The sequence below is a fragment of the Phyllobates terribilis genome, unplaced genomic scaffold, assembly GCF_046119375.1.
Source record: "Phyllobates terribilis strain yellow unplaced genomic scaffold, ASM4611937v1 Scaffold_2__4_contigs__length_985480577, whole genome shotgun sequence".
NCBI classification, from domain to species: domain Eukaryota; kingdom Metazoa; phylum Chordata; class Amphibia; order Anura; family Dendrobatidae; genus Phyllobates; species Phyllobates terribilis.
In genome coordinates, this window is record NW_027362762.1 from 271223564 (window position 1) to 271247525 (window position 23962).

Sequence of the window (23962 nt, forward strand, 5' to 3'; positions counted from 1 at the left end):
AGAAAACACCGGGAGGACATCGGGAGGTGAGTATAATCTTTTTTTTTTTTTTTTACCATTCTTATTCTTTTTTTTTTTAACTAACCTGGTCAGACTACTATAAATCCAAGCCGGTAGCATGGATTTATATAGTGTAAACAAGTTGTCAAGCACTTTTCCAAGTGATGCTAAAATCGCTTGGAAAAGCGCTTGATAACCCGCATGCAGAAATGCATGCAAAAACGCTTGACAAACGCTTCTACCTGGCAGGAAAAATGCATGTAAAATCCGCATGCATTTTTCCTGCCAGGGAGAAGTGTAAAAAGTATGCAGCCTTTCTGCATCGTGGGCACATAGCCTTAGAGAGAAGGATAGGGCAGTTTGCATTCAAATGTCATACGATTTTGTTATCCGGGTAGATAAGCTCCTGCTTCCCCTGCTGTACCTATAGAGAGCACATGAATGCTCAACTGAGCTGAGCGCTCCCATGTATGGGGAAGTCAGGAGAGATAGTTTTGTCTCAAGCTTATAAAACAATTGACAAGTCAATGACGACACAATCTCTTTAGGTAATAATTCAACAACCAGGTCATTTATTTATTTAGGTTCCCTTTGACTAATGTATTTACTTGAAAAATTATTAAGAAATGAAATAAATATTGAAATCAATAAATTTTCAGAATTACTGCATATACCATACAATGAAATAGCTGCTTTATTTTTCTTACTTGTAGTAATAAAATGTTTTAGACTAATCAAGAATAGCCCATAATGAATCACATGCCTTTCTTGGTTTTATGTCATCTTAAACATAGAAAGGCATCAAGCCAACTTTCTTTCAGGACTACTTCCTCCATGCTATGATTGATTAGTAAATTAGTTTTGAAAGCCTTACATTTTTATGCACTTCCTTTGTGTACAATTGCTGTACAAGTACAATGTGTGTTCTTTTTTTTCTTTTACACGGTTGTCACAACTTCTAATAGAATCAGGGCTTAAATTTATTTTCCTGTTTTGGTAATGTGCAGAATCCATTCATATATTCAAGTTTGTGAGCAAAGCTTTAAAAATATTCCTTCTTAAGAATAACGGTATACTCTACCAGCCTAAGTTTGCATTTGTAAAGCTTACAATATTAAGATTTTTCTTTTAATCAGAAAAGGGATACAGTGAAGGTACTGTGAAATATTTACCTACTTTTAGTTTTTGCATTTTCGTTTTTTGCTCCCCTTGTTCATAGAGCCAGAATTTTTTTATTTTTCCATCAATATGGCCATGAGAGGGCTTGTTTTTTTCAGGAAGAGTTGTACATTTGAACAACACCACTGATTTTATCATATACTGTAGTGTACTGGAAAACAGGAAAAAATCCAAGTGAAATTGCAAAAAAAGTGCAATTGCACAAATGTTTTTTGGTTTTTTTATTTACCATGTTCACTAAATACTAAAACTGACCTGGCAATATGATTCCCCAGGTCAGTATGAGTTTGCAGATACCAAACATGTATAGGTTATTTTTTATTTAAGGGGTGAAAAAAAATCCAAAATTTGTAAGAAAAAAAAATGGCACCATTTTCCAAAACCCGTAGTATCTTCATTTTTCAGGATTTGGGGCTGTGTGAGGGCTTATTTTTTGCGCTCTGAACTGACGTTTTTATTGATACCATTTTGGGATACAATGTTTTGATTGCCTGTTATTGCATTTTATTGCATTGTTGCGGTGACCAAAAAAACTTAATTCTGGGTTTTTTATTTTTTTTCTCTTTATGCCGTTTACTTATTGGATTAACTTGTTTATATTTTGATAGAGCGTTTTTGAACGCAGTGATAACAAATATGTGTTTTTTTATTATTATTGTTTTATTTTGAATGGGGCAAAAGGGGAGTGATTTGAACTTTTATATTTTTTAATTCTTTTAATATTTTTTAAAACATTTTTCCCACTTTGTACTTGCTTCAATAATCCCCTAAGGTGATTTGAAGCTGTGATCATTGAATCGAATCGTTTGTGCTAAAATCGCTTGTAACAAAAATAAGCATCTCCAATGATCTGTGGCTGGCGCTCATAGGAAATCTGCAATGACAAGCAGGGGGGCCTTCTGCAGATACCCGGCTGTCATGCAAACTCATCGGCACCCTGCAATCATGTGACATGGGTGTGGTTTGTGACTGTTAGTGATTGACAGCGACAGTTAACATGCTAACAGCCACAGGTGGATCGTGAATCCACAAGCCACTGTTAGGGGCACATGATAGATGATCAAATCAGCTGTCATATGCCAGGAAAGATGTGGGCTCAGAGCCATAGCCTGCATCAAAGGGAGGGACATTACTTATGACGTACCTATATGTCATGCGTCAGGAAGGGGTTAAAGTGATTTTTTCCATGTACCAAGAAACATAGGAGTGTAGTGATACAATACTGAATGATATTTGTTTGCTACATATTTGTTTATTGATATGTTTAGGAGCCTAGGTAAGAGCAGGGTTGGACATATCATTGGTGCAACCAGGGGCCCAAAAGGTAAGGGGGTCCATTTACACCTCCAATGCATGTGGAATTGTGCATTAAGATAGGCTATTGGGAACTAAAGGGCCCATACACTGTTCTAGCACAGGGGCCCTCTTTTGTCTGTGTCCGCCAGTGTGTAACAGGATAGAAAACCCATGTTAGGGCTGCCAATTGGAGTAGAAAAGATGACTTTTACAGGGGCTCTTCAGCCCTGGTAAAATTTTTGGTTCAAAGGGTTTTAAAGTGATTGCATTTATGTGATTTGAATACTGGCTGTCAGGGCTGCCACTAGGAATTTCAGGGCCCCATACTGGCAAAATTTTTGCGCCCCATTGAGACTCCTCCCAGGCTCTACCCCAGCTCTGCCTCCACCTGTTGAACCTTCCACAATCCCAACACCCACTCTTGGAAAAACTCCACTTCTGCACCACATCCTCACCAACCAATTAACAGTTTCCAACGAACACCAGATCAAACACATAGCAATCAGCTTTTGTTTTGGCTAAAAGATTTTTTAAGCCTGCCACCATGGCAAGGTAGACTCTTTTGGCAGGGCCCTACTCTACTCTAACCTATGAAACATTTCTTAAAATATCCAATTCTCTTTATTTATTTTAGATATATTTTTTTTATTTTTCTTTAAGGGAATGTGTCACATAGGTTTAAAATGACTAATAATACCACATACAAGGGGCAAACACTGTCACACCATGGCCTGACCACATATTACCACCACATAGTGACTGAATAATACCTTGTACAAGGGAGAAATACGACCACACCATGACCAGACAACATATTACCACCACATAGTGACCAAATAATACCATATATAAGGGATAAATACGGCCATAGTCACTGAATACTACAATATTGATAATTAATAAAAAAACACAATACTAAGTGCTATTATACACTGGAGCTCTGTACATAGTATACAGCATATAGTGTGCAGGTAATACAGTAAACACTGGTGATATTATACACAGGAGATCTGTATATAGTGCATAAGTAATACAGGGATCAACAGTGACATTATACACAGGAGCTCTGTATATAGTACACAATGTATAGTGCCAGTGTACAGGTAACACATTGACTCACCAGTGACGTCTCTAGTTGAAGTCCTTCATCTTTGCATTTTTTCTTCATCCAGTGCAGACCGCCATCACTTATTCCAGCCAGGACTCGTCTTTGCAGAAAATAACACGTAGTTATCTAGAGCACCACTTCCAGAGCACATCCAAACTTTTTCCTTAACTTTTACACTACTCAGTTGAATACAAATGTGCACCCATCATTAATATAGTATATAATTAATTATTATGCCAACCACCATTCCAAATATAAATTGTAATCTACCACTGTGCCCCTACTAATGATAAATAGCGACTTTCCATACCCAATAAATACATAAGTTGATTAATACTTGTAATCTTTCCCCCAATTCAATACCAGTCACACTCCTGCATCCTCATTGCCCCCCACTCTATACCTCCCACTCCCTCGATTCATTATATTTACATGCCCCCCTCTGCCTACTTTTTTTTTACCCTGGGGCCTGGTGAGCTGAAGCAAAAGAGGGCAGCCCAGACTGGGTTCCAGCCCCCTATCTTTACTTCTGCTCACCAGGCCCCATACACAAGTAAGGGCAATAATGCCCTGATGGCGGCCCTGCTTGCAGTCACATGCCAAATTGCTTCTCATCCATTTCTCATGATAGAACATTAAGAGATGCTAGTCAGCACTTGACTGCACATATGTAAATTGTATAATTACAGTCATGCATCAATGGCTTCAACCGGCATGTTCTATTGGGGGAAGCAGTTGAGACGCTAGTCAGCATGGCACATCAAGTATGAACATCGCTATCTTGCATTCACACTACAACTGCTCAACCTGTAAGCAGAAATGAATAATAGTGCATTTTTAGCTCACTTAAAATTCAGAAAGTTGCACTAGTTGACAAAAATTTCCTTAGGGTTTGAATACCCCAGTAAACTGAGTTTCAGGAATCACAGTACTAATAATCTATCATTGTCAGATAGGTAACAGTCCATCTCTAAGCACCTTTTGAAGATGCCATGGCACTCCAGCACTGCTGTTTCCTCAATATGTATACTGCTCCATCTATCAGCTCCTTTGCTGGTTATGGCAGTGCTATCTTTTTTTGTTTCAATGAGACAACGCTGAAATGGCCATCACAGAAACTACTACACATACAGCATGCACGTTGGCAGATCAATATAATGATTAAAAAGGCTGTACACATCGAATTGGTGGAATACCGATAGTTGAATCTCCATTGATCTGATATTGATGTCTTATTTTATGGCTAGACTATCAACATTGTGATTCTAGAAAATCTCCTTAAAAGGGTATTCTCTTATTTTTAAATTGCTTTAGTGTAAGTTAGGCAGAATGAAAATATTAAAGTTTGGAATAGACTTGCTTTTTCTATCGGCTGCCATCTCCTTCAATAAGAACTTTTATTTTACATAATGTACAGCCTGTTACCAAGATATCCAACCAGAGCATGGCCGAGTATACGCAGCAGCCACATTTCAGGTTCTCGAGAATGGGGCCCTGATACACAGCACCAGGACATTATCATACCCCTTCCATTGTGCTAACAGCGATTGTGCCCTAATAAGGATCTGTCTCCTGATGAACCTTTGTACCATAGAGTGAAACCCGTCTAGACTGGGATCTCAGACATAGACTGACAGATATTTCTGATGGGGATTTTTTGTCTTTCAGCCAAGAATAAGGGGATTCCTGTGAGACCCAAGATAAGTACTCCCTTTTCCTGCTGTATATTTATTTGCCTTAAGTGTTTTAGTTATAGGGAATGACTTTAGGATTTCTCAGGGGCAGCCGTCGTTGAATAGGGGCGCCATATCATTTAGTAGGGTGCCAACCTCCAGAGTTAGTCAGGGAATAGTTCTTTAAGTGACTTTAGATATCATTATTCATCTCCACTTCCATTGAACTTATTACCCTGCTCTACATCTTCATGCTGTCCTCCTTATGCCTTCTTGGGGGGACCTACATAGTGTTGTTATTGAATCAACACTTGATTTAGTCTATGATATTACATCTATATTTTGAATTCTATTTTTCTTTAAAATTTGTTTTCTATATATTTATGGGCTTATATTAAGATTTAATAATAAAGAATGTACATTTTAGTATATAAGGTTTTTTTTCTGGACACATGTTGGCCCTGACACACCAATGTCCAAGGAGAGGTGGTTGGACTTCTCATTTATATGTGAGTTTCGATCACCTCTTCACTGACAGGGCCCAGTTCTCAAAACAGAAGCAAGTCCCATTGGTGGAGGTTGCATTTGATATAGATTTTAGACATATCCTAAGCATATACCATAAATCTAAGAAATCAGAATACCTAAAACTATGCCATACATATGAGGATTGGGGGGGGGGCTTTTTTATTTGAGAAAAATGTGTTAGCATTTTTTGGGGAATTTATTCACAACATGAGTTCACAAAGTAAGTTTCCATTAATCATTTGTGCATAGGATCCCAAACTGTCCGATGTTGTTAATTTGGGTTTGCTATAAAAAGAAATGGAAAAAGAGAAATGGAAATTTTAGAACCATGTCACACCGAGAAACAGCTGGGGTATACTGCAATATATTCATTGGAACTGTCAATAAATTGAATAGAAAAAGAAAAATCAAAAGTAAAAATACATATACTGTATCTTGGCAGGAAAACTGTCTGTAATATTTACTTAGATTTTCCCTTGTAAACTGGTGGTTCATGTTGTGTACAAGACCTTACCAGACACCTCTATAAAGGCTGTAGTTACAGACCTATAGCTCAGAGTTTCCCTAATATTGGTTTTGATACAGCCACATGAGGTAGTTTCTAAATCAAGTCAAAATGGTGACCTTATAGTAATGTGAGAAAAGGAAAAACCAGATCTGTGGTGAAACTGTAAACAAACAGCACAAATTGCAGCTTTAACATATTAAATCCTCCAAGATGGCTTCCACAAATATTTATATATAGATTGTAATTGGCTTCATTGTGTATACAGTAAAATTCCTGTTGGAAAGAAAGCAATTCATTTACACAGTTAACTTTTCGCAATCAAAACGCAAACCTGGACTTAAGAAATTGAGTGAAGGACGTGCACATACTCACAGTTTCCTTTCGAACTCGTAATTCTACTAATTCCAGCTGAAGAGTGTTAGGAAATCTCAAGTTTAGTTTAATATGATTTTTTATATGTTTAACCCCTTTCCTACCCATGACGTCTTAGTACGCACATTTGCGTACCCCGCGTTCAGTGAGGGCTGCTGCGCTGAGCCCTCACTGAACCGAGCACATGTCAGCTGATTCTTACAGCTGACATGTGCCCGCAACATCCGCGGGTGGAATCGCGATCCACCCGCGGCTGTTAACATGTTAAATGCCGCTGTCAATCTCCGACAGCGGCATTTAACGCGCTCTTCCGGGTTGCGCGTCATAAGCCCCGCCCATCGACGACCCCGTCACGTGATCGCGGGTCACCGATGGCTGGGCATGACAACCCAGGGTCTGCAGCAGACGCCTGTGATTGTCATGATCTGGTCGCTATGAGCGAAACCTAGTGGTCGGCGCTCATAGCACAGGACCATTCCTGCTGCATGCAGGGGACCTGCTCGTCCCCTGTATGTAGCAGAAGCGATCGGACAGTTGCTGCTTCTAGTCTCCTATGGAGACTATCGAAGCATGCAAAAAGTAAAAAAAAAAAGTTTTTAAAAATTAAAAAAAAATATATACAGTGCCTACAAGTAGTATTCAACCCCCTGCAGATTTAGCTGGTTGACACATGCGGAATTAACTTGGCATTGTGACATTTGTACTGTAGATCAGCCTGGAAGTGGGAAATGCACTGCAGCAAATTTTTATTTTTTTTTTGTTTTTTTTTTAAAACGTAAAAAGTTAATTCAGAGTGTCATTTATTATTCAACCCCTCAAACCACAAGAATTCTGTTTGGTCCCCCTAAAGTATTAAGAAGTAGATCAGGCACCAAGAATAATGAGCTTCACATGTGTGGATTAAAGATATCTTTTGCCAGCCTTTTCTGACTATTTAAGACCCTCCCCAAACTTGTGAACAGCACTCAGACATGGTCAACATGGGAAAGACAAAGGAGCATTCCAAGGCCATCAGAGACAAGATCGTGGAGGGTCACAAGGCTGGCAAGGGGTACAAAACCCTTTCCAAGGAGTTGGGCCTACCTGTCTCCACTGTTGGGAGCATCATCCGTAAGTGGAAGGCTTATGGAACTACTGTTAGCCTTCCACGGCCAGGACAGCCTTTGAAAGTGTCCTCCCGCGCTTGTCCGAAGAGTCAAGGCTAACCCAAGGACAACAAGGAAGGAGCTCCGGGAAGATCTCATGGCAGTGGGGACATTGGTTTCAGTCAATACCATAAGTAACGTACTCCACCGCAATGGTCTCCGTTCCAGACGAGCCCGTAAGGTACCTTTACTTTCAAAGCGTCATGTCAAGGCTCGTCTACAGTTTGCTCATGATCACTTGGAGGACTCTGAGACAGACTGGTTCAAGGTTCTATGGTCTGATGAGACCAAGATCGAGATCTTTGGTGCCAACCACACACGTGACGTTTGGAGACTGGATGGCACTGCATACGACCCCAAGAATACCATCCCTACAGTCAAGCATGGTGGTGGCAGCATCATGCTGTGGGGCTGTTTCTCTGCCAAGGGGCCTGGCCATCTGGTCCGCATCCATGGGAAGATGGATAGCACGGCCTACCTGGAGATTTTGGCCAAGAACCTCCGCTCCTCCATCAAGGATCTTAAGATGGGTCGTAATTTCATCTTCCAACAACACAACGACCCAAAGCACACAGCCAAGAAAACCAAGGCCTGGTTCAATAGGGAAAAAGTCAAGGTGTTGGAGTGGCCTAGTCAGTCTCCTGACCTTAACCCAATTGAAAACTTGTGGAAGGAGCTCAAGAATAAAGTCCACATGAGACACCCAAAGAACCTAGATAACTTGGAGAAGATCTGCATGGAGGAGTGAGCCAAGATAACTCCACCGACCTGTGCCGGCCTGATCAGGTCTTATAAAAGACGATTATTAGCTGTAATTGCAAACAAGGGTTATTCCACAAAATATTAAACATAGGGGTTGTATAATAATTGACCCACACTTTTATGTTTAAAATTTACTAAAATTCAACTGAGCAACATAACTTTTTGGTTTGTAAGATTTATGCTTCTGTTCATAAAACCTACTCTCGTTTGCAGTTTGAAGGCTCTAACTTATTTGCATCTTATCAAACCAGCTAAATCTGCAGGGGGTTGAATACTACTTGTAGGCACTGTATATATATATAAAAGTTTAAATCACCCCCCATTTCGCCCCATTCAAAATAAAATATATAAAAAAAACCTTACGTACACATATTTGGTATTGCCGCGTTCAGAATCGTCCGATATATCAATATAAAAAAAGAATTAATCCGATTGGTAAACGGCGTAACGAGAAAAAATTCTAAACGCCAGAATTACGTTTTTTGGTCGCCGCAAAATTGCAATAAAATGCAATAACGGGTGATCAAAACATTGGATCTACCTCAAAATGTTATCAATAAAAATGTCAGCCCGGTGCGCAAAAAATAAGCCCTCACCCAGCCCTAGATCACAAAAAATGGAGACGCTACAGGTGTTGGAAAATGGCGCTATTTTTTTTTTTTTTTACCAAATTTTGGAAATTTTTTTCACCACTTAAATATAAAAGAACCTATACATGTTTGGTGTCTACAAACTCGTAATGACCCGGAGAATAAGAATGGTCAGTCAGTTTTAGCATTCAGTGAACGTGGTAAAAAATAAAAATAAAAAACAACTGTGGTATTGCACTTTTTTTGCAATTTTACCGCACTTGGAATTTTTTTCGTGTTTTCCCGTACACGATATGGTGAAACTAGTAATAGCGTTGAAAAGTACAACTTGTCCCGCAAAAAATAAGCCCTCACATGGCCATATTGACCAAAAAATAAAAACGCTATGGCTCTGGGAACAAGGGGAGCAAAAAACGAAAAAAGCAAAAACGACAAAACCCAAGGTTGCGAAGCGGTTATCTATAAAATCTAGAATTATCCAGAGTGGCTTTTCAATAAACTATATTTGTATTGTGAAATTTTCTTTAATAAAACAATAATTGGAAAAGTGTTCCGGTTTCTACAGTTTTCCGGTATACCTCATTATTCTTATGCATATCATTTTTTGAATTATCCATATGGTAAAAATATATATATAAAAAAGCATTAAATATTAATATAAAATACAATGACCATAAATATCTTAACAACAATAATTACTTTTCTACAGTTAGGTTGTATATATAGGTGCCTCAATAACAGTTAGGCTATGTGCCCACGATGCAGAAATGCTCAGGATTTTTTCCTGAGCATTTCTGCATCTCCCTGGCAGAAAAAAACGCATTCGGATCGTACATGCGGATTGTACATGCGGATTGTACATGCGTTTTCCTGCCAGGGACATGCGGAAATGGAGCGGTTACCCACTGACAATTCCCCATGTGGATTGACAAGCGCTTTCCAAGCGATTAGCATTACTTGGAAAGTGCTTGTGACAACTAGGTCACACTATATAAATCCATGCAATCAGCATGGATTTATATAGTGTGACCCGAGAGAGTGATTAAAAATAAAAAAATAAATGTATACTTACCCTCCGATGGCCCCCTGTGTCCTGCTCACTCCGTTCTCCCTTGCCGGCAAAAGTGAATTGAAAGACCTGCCGACGTCAGCGTCACGTGACGCGTCACATGACTCTGACGTCAGCGCAGGTCCTTCAACTCACTGCAAAGTGCCAGGAACCAAGCAGGAGCGGTGCGCGGGCCGACAGAAAGTAAGTATACATTTACTTTTTTTTATTCTTTTTTTTTACAGATTTTTTAATGGTACCTGGGTGTGAAGGAGACTCTCCTCTCATCTACACCCGGGTACCATCCGCACATTAGAACGCTTGGATTACGCATCTACATATACAGTGATGCCTAATCCATGCGGTCTAATGCAAGTCAATGGCGGCAAAGACGCAGCACTTCTGCAAAATAATTGGTAGTGTTTTTTTCCGCAATGATAATCCGCAGCGGAAATTTCCGCAGCATGTGCACAGCACATGCGGATTATCATTGGGGAACATTGCTGCCCTTCTACCATGCATTTTTAATGCGTTTTTAATGCGTTTCTGCAGCTGCAAAAACGCTGCGGAAACGCATTAAAAACGCATCGTGTGCACACAGCCTTACTCCAGTATCAGACTTCAAAATGGCACATGAAAACCTTTGTCCATAAAGAAAGACAAAGCAAAAGATGAATTTTTCAACTATAATTGTCTATGTCAATTTTTAAGTTCTATATATAAATTCTGTTTACTGGAACTCAGTACAACTGATAAGGACTAGACGATAGATAAGAAATCCTTTTGACAGCCAGGAGCCCATTAGTTGTGTCCAATAGTGGGCATTTTCCTTTCTGTATGCATTTAGAAATTAGCTTGGGTGCCCCATTAGTAACTCTCTTTTATTTTTCTTTGCTTGGCACTTGCCCCTCTTCCCCTTTTTTTAAGTACTTTGGGACTAACAAGTCAAGTAACAGTCAAAGTTATCCTGCAGGCATGCTAAGGTTATCCATGTTTCCACTAAGTCTCAGGAAAAATGGTTGAAGCAACATGAATTTTTGTTAGCTATATTAAAAGTTTTTCGTAGGATGTGTATGTGATAAGAAAATAGACACTGCAGCACCTCCCTCCCTATGTGGTGGTATAATAGTGGTATGTTCTATACACTGTGTGCACAATTATTAGGTGACTATTTTGACCATATAATTTTTATGCATATTTTCCAACTCCAAGCTTTATTAACTTTCATGCTTATTGGATGAAGCAGATCAGGTGATGTGAATTTGTGCAAAGAGGGAGGGTGTGACCTTAGAATATCAACACCCTTTATGTGTAGAATTATTAGACAGATTGTTTTCCTCAGGCAAAATGGGTCAAAAAAGATTTGACACTGAAAAGTGAAAAGTTGTTAAAAGTCTTAAAGTGGGATGCAGCACTCTTAAAATGGCAATAAGTTGGGGCTCGATCAAAGTACCATCAAACGTTTTGTTACAAATAGTCAACAGGGTGGCAAAAAACATATTGAGATAAAAAAACATTAACTACCAAAGATTTAGAAAAATCAAATGTGAAGCGACTAAAAACCTATTATCCCCCAGTGCTCTCATTTTCCAGAACTGCATCCTCCCTGGAATGCCTAGAAGTACCAGATGTTCAGTGCTTAGAGACATGGCAAAAGTAAGGAAGGCTGAAAACTGACCATCACTGAACAAGACACAAAGTTGAAATGTCAAGACTGAGACAAGAAATATCTAGAGACATTTTTGAAAGGTTTTATGGACTAATGAGATAAGAATGACTCTTAATGGATCAGATGGATGGGCCTGTGGCTGATTCATTAAAGGGCACAGACCTTCACTTCAAGTCAGATTCCAGCAAGGTGGAGGTGGGGTGCTGAACTGTTTAGGTTGAAGATGGAGCTAAAATCAAGTCCAAAATCTACTGCTAGTTTTTAGAAGATGCTTCTTTCAAGCAGTGGTACAGGAAAAAGTCTGCATTTTTGAAAAAAACTATGAATTTCATGCAAGACAATTCTCCATCGCATGCATCAAAGTACTCCACTGCTTGGCTAGCCAGTAAAGGCCTTAAAGATGAAATAATGACATGGCCCCCTTCCTAACTTGACCTAAACCCTATTTAGGCCTTGTGGAGTACAGTATACAGTACAGACCAAAGGCTTGGACACACCTTCTCATTTAAAGATTTTTCTGAATTTTCATGACTTTGAAAATTGTACATTCACACTGAAGGCATCAAAACTATGAATTAACACATGTGGAATTATATACTTAACAAAAAAGTGTGAAACAACTGAAAATATGTCTTATATTTTAGGTTCTTCAAAGTAGCCACCTTTTGCTTTGATGACTGCTTTGCACACTCTTGGCATTCTCTTGATGAGCTTTAAGAGGTAGTCACCGGAAATGGTTTTCACTTCACAGGTGTGCCCTGTCAGGTTTAATAAGTGGGATTTCTTGCCTTATAAATGGGGTTGGGACCATCAGTTGTGTTGTGAAGAAGTCAGGTGGATACACAGCTGATAGTTCTAACGAATAGACTGTTAGAATTTGTATTATGGCAAGAAAAAAGCAGCTAAGTAAAGAAAAAAGAGTGGCAATCATTACTTTAAGAAATGAAGGTCAGTCAGTCGGAAAAATTGGGCAAACTGTGAAAGTGTACCCAAGTGCAGTTGCAAAAACCATCAAGCGCTACAAAGAAATTGGCTCACACGAGGACCATCCCAGGAAAGGAAGACCAAGAGTCACCTCTGCTTCTGAGGATAAGTTTATCCAAGTCACCAGCCTCAGAAATCGCAAGTTAATAGCAGCTCAGATTAGAGACCAGGTCAATGCCACACAGAGTTCTAGCAGCAGACACATCTCTACAACAACTGTTAAGAGGAGACTTTGTGCAGCAGGCCTTCATGGTAAAATAGCTGCTAGAAAACCACTGCTAAGGCCAGGCAACAAGCAGAAGAGACTTGTTTGGGCTAAAGAACACAAGGAATGGACATTAGACCAGTGGAAATCTGTGCTTTGGTCTGATGAGTCCAAATTTGAGATCTTTGCTTCCAACCACCGTGTCTTTGTGCGACACAGAAAAGGTGAACGGATGGACTCTACATGCCTGGTTCCCACCGTGAAGCATGGAGGGGGAGGTGTGATGGTGTGGGGGTGCTTTTCTGTTGACACTGTTGGGGATTTATTCAAAATTGAAGGCATACTGAACCAGCATGGCTACCACAGCATCTTGCAGCGGCATGCTATTCCATCCAGTTTGCGTTTAGTTGGACCATCATTTATTTTTCAACAGTACAATGACCCCAAACACACCTCCAAGCTGTGTAAGGGCTATTTGACCAAGACAGAGAGTGATGGGGTGCAACGCCAGATGACCGGGCCTCCACAGTCAACAGACCTGAACCCAATCGAGATGGTTTGGGGTGAGCTGGACCGCAGAGTGAAGGCAAAAGGGCCAGCAAGTGCTAAGCATTTCTGGGAACACCTTCAAGATTGTTGGAAGACCATTTCCAGTGACTACCTCTTGAAGCTCATCAAGAGAATGCCAAGAGTGTGCAAAGCAGTCATCAAAGCAAAAGGTGGCTACTTTGAAGAACCTAGAATATAAGACATATTTTCAGTTGTTTCACACTTTTTTGTTAGCTATATAATTCCACATGTGTTAATTCATAGTTTTGATGTCTTCAGTGTGAATGTACAATTTTCATAGTCATGAAAATACAGAAAAATCTTTAAATGAGGTGTATCCAAACTTTTGATCTGTACTGTACATTTCTGAATACTGTCTGAGACGCTGTGGTTAGTGCTGCCCAAAAAGTTGATTGTCAACAGATTAAGAAATTGACAGACCCCACGGATGGGAGACTTATGACTGGTGTTAAAAAGAAGGGCGGCTATATTGGTCACCTACAGTAGAGTAGCTACTGAGGGTGCAGAGGGTGCGGTCGCCCTGGCCCACGCTCTGAGGGGCCCATCCGGAGTTATTCTACTTTTAACTGTATCAGCATTCGTAGTCTGCCGATACAAAAACCCAAGATAAAAACATAATAAACAAATACCCTGCATTAAATAAATAAACAGCAATAGTGCATGAAAATAATATATGGTGCTTAGTTAACATAATTTCGATCACATGGCCACTATAGGGCCCATGAGCCAGGGGACGCTGGCACTGGGCCCCCCATCCATCATCAAGCTCAACTGTATAGGCATCCTGGATGCCAATACAGTTGAAAGTACGGATGAAGCTGACGCTTCCTCTCTCATCATTTTTTCTCAGCGTCTGAAGTCTTAGCACAGCGGGCGCGATGACATCACTACATGGTGCCCACTGAGGTGAACATTGAATTTTTTTTTTAAATAAGTGACAACATTGTGGTGGCCAGAATACTGTATGGATGACTATGGGCTATGGGGGGTGCATTATACTATATGGAGGACTACAGAAAGTGCATTATACTGTATGGAAAACTATGGGGTGCATCATATCGTATGAAAGACTATAGGGTGCAATATACTATATGGCGGATTATGGGGAGTGCATTAAACTATATGGAGGACTAAGGCTGTGTGCCCACGATGCGTTTTTGGTGCATTTTTTGGTGCGGATTTGCAGCACGGAAATGCTCCAGAAATGCATTGCATACCTTATCCCATGACTTCCTATGACATTATGCAAGTTCTGTGCACATGGTCAGGATTTTTTCTACGTGGATTTTACTCGCAGAAAAAATACGGACATGACCAATTCTTGTGCATTTCTGCATGTGTATTTGCCCATACAATGCATTGGAAAAATGCATGGGAGATACGCATGCAAAAATGCATCAAAAACGCATCAAAAATGCATGTAAAAACCGCATGCATTTTTCTACCAAGGAGTTGCAGAAATGCTCAGGAAAATTTCTGCTTCATTTCTGCATCGTGGGCACTAAACCTAAGGGGTGCATTATCCTATATGAAGGACTATGGGGAGTGCATTACACTATACGAATGACTATGGGGAGTCCATTATACTATATAAAGGACTATGGGGAGTGCAGTATACTATATGTAGGACTATGGAGAGTGCATTATACTATATGAAATACTATGAGAAATGCAGTGTACTTTATTGAGGACTATGGAGAGTGCATTATACTATATGAAGGACTAAGGGGTGCATTATACTATATGGAAGGCTATGTGGGGGCTATTATAATATTTGGAGGGCAATGTGGAGCCTTTATACTGTATGCAAGCAGTTATACAGTGTGAAGGTTTGTGTGGGGTCCATCATACTGCGTGGAGGGTTGTGTGGGGGCCATTTTACAGTGTGGAGACTTATGGGAAAATTACACTGTATGTAGGCCCATTATACTGCATGGAAGGCTCTGTGGGGATCACAGTTGGGCAATCATACTGTGTTGGGGTCACTATACTTTTCGGGGGGAGTTGAGGGGTGGGGTACAGTAAGGTTATTACACTGTACGTGTGGAGGGTACCGTGGAGGAATTCACTGTGGGTGCATCTTGCAGTGTTTGTGGGGCACTTTTACTGTCATCATACTTTATGAGTGCAATGAAAGGGGAATCTAGGGTTCCAGTAGGAGGAAAATTACTTTGTAAAGGCTGCAAAGTTGTGAGGTATGTTCTTCTGTGACCCAACTGAATATTATTATATTTATTTTTTGGGGGGGGCCCAATTAGAACTTCTGCTATGGGGCCCCATGATTTTTATGTACGCCCCTCATTGCCACTCTCTGTTCTGTAGGCTGTAGGTCACTTTAGTCCTGCAGCCTACAGATGGCAGGTCCTGTGCGGAGCAATGCAATGACGTCATTGCATCACAACACGCACAGGACATAAGTCCTGAAGCAATGGCGTCACCGCATTCGTCTGCCCGGGACCTGCCGCTGTCTGATGTTGGACTTGCTGGGGTAAGGTGAGTATATGATGTTTATTTTTTTCTTTTAAAATTGTGGTATGGCCGTATTGTGTGGGGGCCATTCAAAAATAGTGGGAACTACTAATGGAGCCTCTATAAATAGTGGGGGCTACTTAGGAAGCCCACATAAATAGTAGGGGCTACTAAAGGGGGCCCCCATAAATAGTGAAGCTACTAAGTTGAGGCCATCATACTAAGGGGGCTAAAATAGAGTGCGTGGGCTAGTAAGGGGTCCATGACAGTGTGCAGGCTGCTAAGGGGGCCAAGGCACAGTGTGGGGGCTACTTAGAGGGCCATGACACAGTTTGGGGGCTATTAATGGGGCCATGTCACAGTGTGGGGGCTACTAAGGGGGCCATGATACAGTGTGGGGGCTTCAAAATGGGCCATGAAACAGAGTGGGGGCTACTTAGGGGGCCATGATACAGAGTGGGTGTAGCGCCGGCGTCCCTGATTGATCTCCACCCTCCTCTTTCCTGGCAGGGATGCCGACTTACTCACTGCCCTGGCCCTTGGCCCTCGCTTTCTCCTGCTGCTGCAGTCTCCCAGGGTCTGCACACGTTTGGCAGATCCCTGTGCACTGTGCTTAGGGCATGCGCACTCCAGGTCTCTTAAAGAGACAGCGGGCACCATCCTAAAGTGTCCCGAGCCAATGGCTGGGAGGCACTTATTATTTAAGGCACTTCCACCTCTTGGGAGGTACCTGAGCAATGTGTTCTGTCAGTGTGTCTGCACGCTTCCTAATTGTCAGGTCCCCTGTTCTTGTATTCCTGCCTGTACCTGCCTGTTCCTGACAGTACCTACCGTGCCTACCCACACCTGCCATGCATTCCTGTATACCAGCCATGCCTGCCTGCACCTGCAGTGCGTTCCTGAACACCAGCCGAGCCTCCCTATATACCAGCCTTGCCTGCCTACACCTGCCGTTCCTTCCTGTTTACCACTAAAGCCTTCCTGTATTCTAGCCGTGCCTGCCAGCATCTGCGGTGTCATCGTGTACACCTGCCGTACCTTCCTGTATATCAGCCATGCCTGCCTTTGCCTTCTGTGCCCACCCATTCCTGGTCATTCAAGCTTCCTACCCCTTTGGGGGTCAGCTGCTGTGTGTCCAAAATCTGTCCTGGAGTAGCACCTGGCATCCATTTGGAGTCAAGACTAACCACACCTTCAGGGGCTCTAGTGAAGAGTCATGTGTTCATCTAGTCATGCCCCTCCAGGCTTTCCTTGGTCCATGGCACAGCTGTTCCACTACCATGTATGTTCAAGCAATGGAACCTGCTGGCTCTCAATCTCCTCCACTCTCTGAGCTGTACCAGGAGATCTCCCGCCAGAAAGATAATCAGGACAAGATTTTCTCTTATCTTTGGACAGTGAACACCCGCTTGGACTCGCTGACATCTGCGGCCGCATCCTCTCCTGTCCAAACTGTGGCAACCTCTGCTGTGACATTCCAGTCCACTAGTTATGTTCCTGGTCCCAGACCCCGTCTTTCTACTCCTCCACAATTTGACGGTGATCCTACACAATGCCACGGTTTCTTCAATTAGTACACGCTGCACTTTGAGCTATTGGCACATCAGTTCTCATCTGACCAAGCCAAAGTGGCCTCTATCATGTCACACCTAGGTGGCAAGGCTCTTGCATGGCTCAACCCCTTATGGGAGTGACGGGATCCCCTAATCTCCAACCTCCAGACTTTCCTAGAGGCCTTCGTAAGGTCTGTGATTAGCTGGGTCGTGTATCTTTGGCAGCATCCTCCCTACTCAGACTGCGCCAAGGAAATCTCACTGTGGGTCAGTACCCACTGTTTTCGTACCCTGTCCTCCGAACTTGCTTGGAATAATGAGGCACTGATAGCCACCTTCTGGGAGTGCCTGTCTGGGAGAATTAAGGACGAACTGGCCGATCAAGATGTTCCTGCCTCTTTAGATGACCAGGTATCCTGGCTACCCATATCGACTTCAGGTTTCAGGTGCGCTCCAAGGAGGTGATCCATGAGAAAAAACCTATGCTATTGTCTCCTACCTTCCAGAGGCCGATCATGCTGCAGATCTTTGACACCCCCCTCCGAATCTATGCAAGTCGACCATGTGAAGCTTGCTGGCTAAGCATCGTCTAGAGGTTAGTCATTCCAAGGGGAGGTGTTTCTACTGCGGCAGTCCCAAACATTTAATTCACTCTTGTCCTGAAAAGCCGGGAAACCCCAAAGCCTATTGCCAATAGGAGAAGCTACCCTGGGTGAGAACTACTCCTCTGTCCCGCTGAATCTGTCAGTGTCCGTTTCCTGTGGCAACACCCATTTCATTGAATTGGCCTATCTGAACTCTGGCTCCACAGAAAAATTCATACAATAGGCTGTGGTGGATCGGAATCAGATTCCCATCCTACATCTACAGTGTTGTATCGTCCATGGATGGAAGAACTCTATCCAAAGCCATTCTTTTCATTTCCGAGCCTGTAGAACTTTGGGTATTATTGTTGCACTCAGTGAAGATCTCCTTTTATGTGCTACAAGCTCGGTCCCATCATCTGCTCCTGGACCTGCCTTGGCTACAAGGACACGAGCCTGTCTTAGATTGGAGATTCAGAGGAGTACTTCGTTGGGGTCAGACCTATCAAGAGAAATGTCTTATCATCATTTATCCTGCTCGACCCCCGGCTACTCCATCAAATTTATCTGGCTTGCCTCCCGCTTATTGGACCTACGTGAATGTCTTCAATAAGAAGGAGGCAGCGACGCTACCACCACATAGGCTGTGCGACTCCCTTATAGACCTTCTCCCTCTTTCTTCTTCCCCTCAAGGCTGTATCTACCCTCTGTCCCAGGCAGAGACCCGAGCTATGTCCGAATATATCAAGGAGAACCTAGCCAGGGGATTTATCTGGAAGCTCACTCTGTCCCTGCATTGACTATAGGGGCCTCAACCAGATAACGATCAAGAATAAGCATCCTCTGCCCCTCATCTCAGAGTTGTTTGATCGTCTTAGAGGTTCCAGAGTTTTATGCCCCTCGTGCAAGTTTCTGAAGGGGGGTTTTGTGCCCCCCACAGAAACTTGATCTGCAGTGGGCATATAACCTAATCTGAATATGCCAGTGGGACAAATGGAAGACTGCCTTTAACGCCAAGGATGACCATTATGAGGATTATATAATGCCTTTTGGGCTCTGCAATGCCCCAGCAGTCTTCCAAGAACTAGTGAACGATATCTTCCGGGACCTACTCTACTCTTGTGTTGTAGTTTACCTGTATGACATATTGGAATTCTCCCCCCGGTCTGTCCACACACAGGAGGGATGCCCACCAGGTCCTGCAGAGATTGAGGAAGAACCATTTATAGAACAAGTTTGAGAAGTGCGTCTTCGAGCAAACCTCTCTTCTCTTCCTAGGATACACCATTTGTGAGACCGGACTGAGGATGGATCCCGAGAAAGTGTCCGCCATCCTGAAGTGGCACCATCCTGATGGCCTGAAAGCTATCCAGCGTTTCTGGGATTTGCTAATTACTACCACCAGTTCATTCCACATTTCTTCTCTCGGGCCACCAAAATTTTTGCCCTGACCCATAAGGGCGCTAACCCTAGAGTATGGACTCCGGAGGCTGAAAGCACCTTTTGCTCCCTTAAACAGGACTTTTCTTCAACTCCAGTGCTGCACAGACCTCACAGTAGTAAGCAATTCTTTTTCCTCTGGGGCCAGTGCTGCTTACTCAGAAGTCTCCTACCGGATGTAAGGTGGCCTGCGGTTTCTTTTCCAAAGCCTTCTTGGCTTCAGAACGCAACTATTCAATAGCCAATTGAGGACGGTTGGCGATTATATAAGCTTTGGAGGAGTGGCGCTTTCTACTTTAAGGAGAGGTTCATCCTCGAATTATCTATACTGACTACAAGAACTTAGCCTATCTGCAGTCCGCACAGCAGCTAAATCCACATCAAGCCAGGTGATCCTTGTTTTTCGCCCGCTTTGATTTTGTTCTCCATTTCTGGTCGGCAGACAAGAACGTCGAGGTGGATGCATTTTCTAGGTCCTTTCTGTCTTCTGACCAGGAATAGAAGTCTCAACACATCATTGAGTCTTCCAAGATGCTTACAGTCGGTCTGGTGGACTTGTCTCGGGTTCCATCTAGAAAGACCTTAGTCGCTGAACCAGACAGGAGGTGGGTTCTTCATTGGTGTTACTCATCTAAATGGGCTGGTCATGCCAGACAGAAGAAAAAGGCTAATCTCATTTCTTGACATTATTGGTGGCCATCCCTGCACAAAGATGTTGCAGATTTAGTCTCAGCCTGTCGCGTAATAAGAATCGAAAACAGCTTCCATCCGGTTTGTTATTTCCCCTGCCCGTACCATCAGCTCCCAGGAAGCACATAGCGATGGACTTCATCACGAATCAACCAGTCTCAGCTGGAAGTACCATCATTTGGGTAATTGTGGAATGCTTCTGAAAGATGGTGCACTTTACTCTTTTGTTTGGTCTCCCTTCTGCTCCTGTGCTTGCTGAGAAGTTTGCCCAGCATATCTTTTGTCTTCACGGGTTACGTCTCCATATAGTTTCTGATAGAGGCATCCAGTTCACATCTCAGTTGTTTAAGGCTACCTGTAAGCTACTAAATGTAACCCTGGACTTCTCTTCAGCCTATCATTCCTAATCCAATGGCCAGGTAGAGCGGGTAAACCAGATCCTAACAAACTTCTGGCAGCATTTCGTCAATGCTCGCCACAGTGATTGGGTCACACTCCTGCCTTGGGCTGAATTCTCCTACAATAACCATGTAAGTGAGTCCTCTGATACGTCTCCATTTTTACTGTGTATGCTCAACACCCCAATATTCCATTTTCTGTGGCTACTACCTCCAACATCCCACCGACATCCCACCTCACCAAAGGCTACTCTAGAATTTGGGAGGACACCAAGACCACATTGGTGAAGTCTTCATAATGGATGAAAATACACGCAGACAAGAGGCATTTGGACCTGGCTCTGTTTCGTCCTGGAGACAAGGTATGACTTTCTTCAAAGTTTGTCCATCTCAAACTATCTTTGTACAAGTTGGGTCCTCATTTTATTGGTCCTTTTGATGTTCTCCAACAAATAAATTCTGTATCCTACAAGCTCCCGACTTCTTTACGTATCCCCAACTCATTCCACATGTCTCTCAAGCCTGTCGTCTTAAGCTCCTTCTTCAAGGACTAAAGTACCACTCCTGCTCCAATCAGCTCTGAAGTTATTTTCAATGTATAGAATTTTCTGGCCACTAAAAGTTTAAGAGGAAAAAACTTTTTTCTAGTGAATTGGAAGGGGTTCGGTCCGTAGGAGAGGATGTGGGAGCCCAAGGAGAACATCTATGCCCCTCTGCTTCTGCAGAGATTTCTTGCAGACTTGAAGAAAAGGGAGTGCAAAGGGGGGGATTCTGCAGCACTGGCATCCCTGTGTGATCCTCATCCTCCTCAACCCCAGCAGGAACGCCGCCTTACCATCCCGGCCCTCGGCCCACGCTTCCTCCTGCTGCTGCAGTCTCTCGGGGTCTGTGCACATCTGGGCACTGAGCTTAGGGCGAGCGCACTCCCGGTCTCTTAAAGAGACAGTGTGGCGCCCCTGAGGGTTCGACCGCCACAGGAATGCTGCACTTTTTTAATGGAGTGTGGTGTTCCTCCTCTGAGGTAAGCCTAGTGTGATGGTAGTGACCTGGCTTTTGCATCCAACACCACATTCCACCAGAGGGAGCTAGTATGCACTAGGTGCTGCTCCCCTGGTTACAGGGAGACTGGGGAACACAAAGTGGTAGGAACCAGTTAGTGGGTGTGGGTGGAGGAACAGTTAGTTAGTTACACTTCTAATTTCATATTTAATAGAATGCCATCTTTGATCTTGGCTCTTCGCTGGTCCTTCTATCCGGTCTTCTGTCAAGTGGTCGTACTGTGCTGTCAAAATACTGTGTGTAATGTGACTTCCCTCCGGGAGCGCAGATCCTGTGTGGGCCTGCCCCGGTATGGGACACAGCCCTCGTACCCCGATCTATGGGACGAGAGGAAGGTTGCAGACAAGGAATGTCTCAACCCGGCCAAGGACCAGGATCAAGACGGCCCGGGAGCTTTAGAGTGTGGCTCCTTAGCAAATGGGTCCCGGGGGGGATGCAGACGGAGCGGAGCACGCCACCTGTCCTCGCCTACCTGATCTATTCAGAGGTATTCCGGCAGCAAGAGGGGTACCGGCCCCCGACACCCGACCTCATACTCTATGTCCAGGATGGGAAAGCCCGGTTAGGCCCCGAGGATCCCGCCGGGCCTCGGATGGAGAGGAATTGCCACCCGAGCCCTACACCTGAGAGGAGCTCAGAGGGAGACCCGGCCTATCTACACACGCACAGACAGGAAAGGGTAAAGTCTGTAGTGCAGGAACACTCTGGTGTAGGGATGCTACCTCACACTGGACTTCCTCGGAGGTAGTCGGACCCCCGTCCCTGGTGGCCGCAGGACTCCGTGAGGTGCAGGGAGAAGCCTTGCGCTGCTTGAGAGAACTGTGAGTAGAGCCTTGGAAGTTCATCCCTATGGCCTCAGGACTGTTCATTACGCGCCATACCACACGACGCGATGCCCGTACTTTCCCGCACTACTAACCCCCCTCTATCCTGCCTTGCCTGCCCTGAGGCCACGCTCCGCCTGTGGGGAGCAGCGAGAACTCTAGCCGCCATGACACCGGGCCTCAGCGGACTGTAGCGGCGCTGGTGGCCCCTTCACCAGACACCACAGGTGGCATAGTGGACAATTACCACTCAACCCGGAAAGCCCTAACATAATTTTTAATGTGACGGCCCTGGGCACGGAATGGGTCCAGGCCACGGCTGCATCCCCCTCAACATCTGACCCGGCTCCGAGTACCCCATCTTCCCAGGGCAGGGCTTGCGAGCATCACATCTCTGGCACAGTCGGCAGGATATCGTGCCCGCAGCAACGGAGAAAAGTGCCCATTGCTATCGGGTACTGTGTGCCTTACACCTTGGACTGTTGTTTTACACTTAAAATGGCGCCCACCCAAGAAGAACAGGCGCCGTGATGCTGTGAAAAGACTGTCTTTGTACACCTCCCATCGTGGGCTGGGCTCCTGCTAGGCGCCAAAAATGTGGACTGCCCCTTCCATAGGAGACTGTCCGCGGGGTAATGCCCATCAAATTGGATGGGCTGAACGAAGGTGGGCCTGTCAGCATTCTGCCCAGGAACCGCCCCGAAAGAGGAGGAAGAAGAAAAGCAACAAGGTGCGGCCATTGCAGTCGCAGCTTGTCAGTCAACGGAGGCAGACATTGATGTCTCTGGGGAGCGAGACTATGCGACCACTGAACCCGGTTCAGGCCCTTCACCCGGCAGAGAGCAAGGCGGCAGCATATTGACTCCGGGAGATATTGAGTTTCTCCACATGGAAGCTCCGGGACTTGTAAGGAGACAGAAAGAGGCCCAGGAGGCGGCGACGGCAGCGTGGAAAGCGGAGATGCTGCAACGTATTCGAGACCGCAGCTGAGGAGTGGAGGTTCCAGGACCAGTCGACCCGGAGGTCGAAGTCGAGAGTGACCTAGCGGCGGGTGAGTCTGCAACCCCAGCCCCGGCTGCAGAGCTAACAGAGACTATCCTGGACCTCATGGCAGAGTACATAGTCCCCCACGCGGTCACCTGGGAGCAAGCACTAGCTCCTGAGCTGCAATCGGCAGCCATCGGTGGGGACCTGCGCTGACGCGAAAGCTCAGAAATGGAGGTGCCTGGAGCTGCGGAGGAGGCTACCGGCTCCAACCCGGACTGGTCCGCATCTTCCGAGGACTTGCAGCAACCCGTCCTCTCCCCG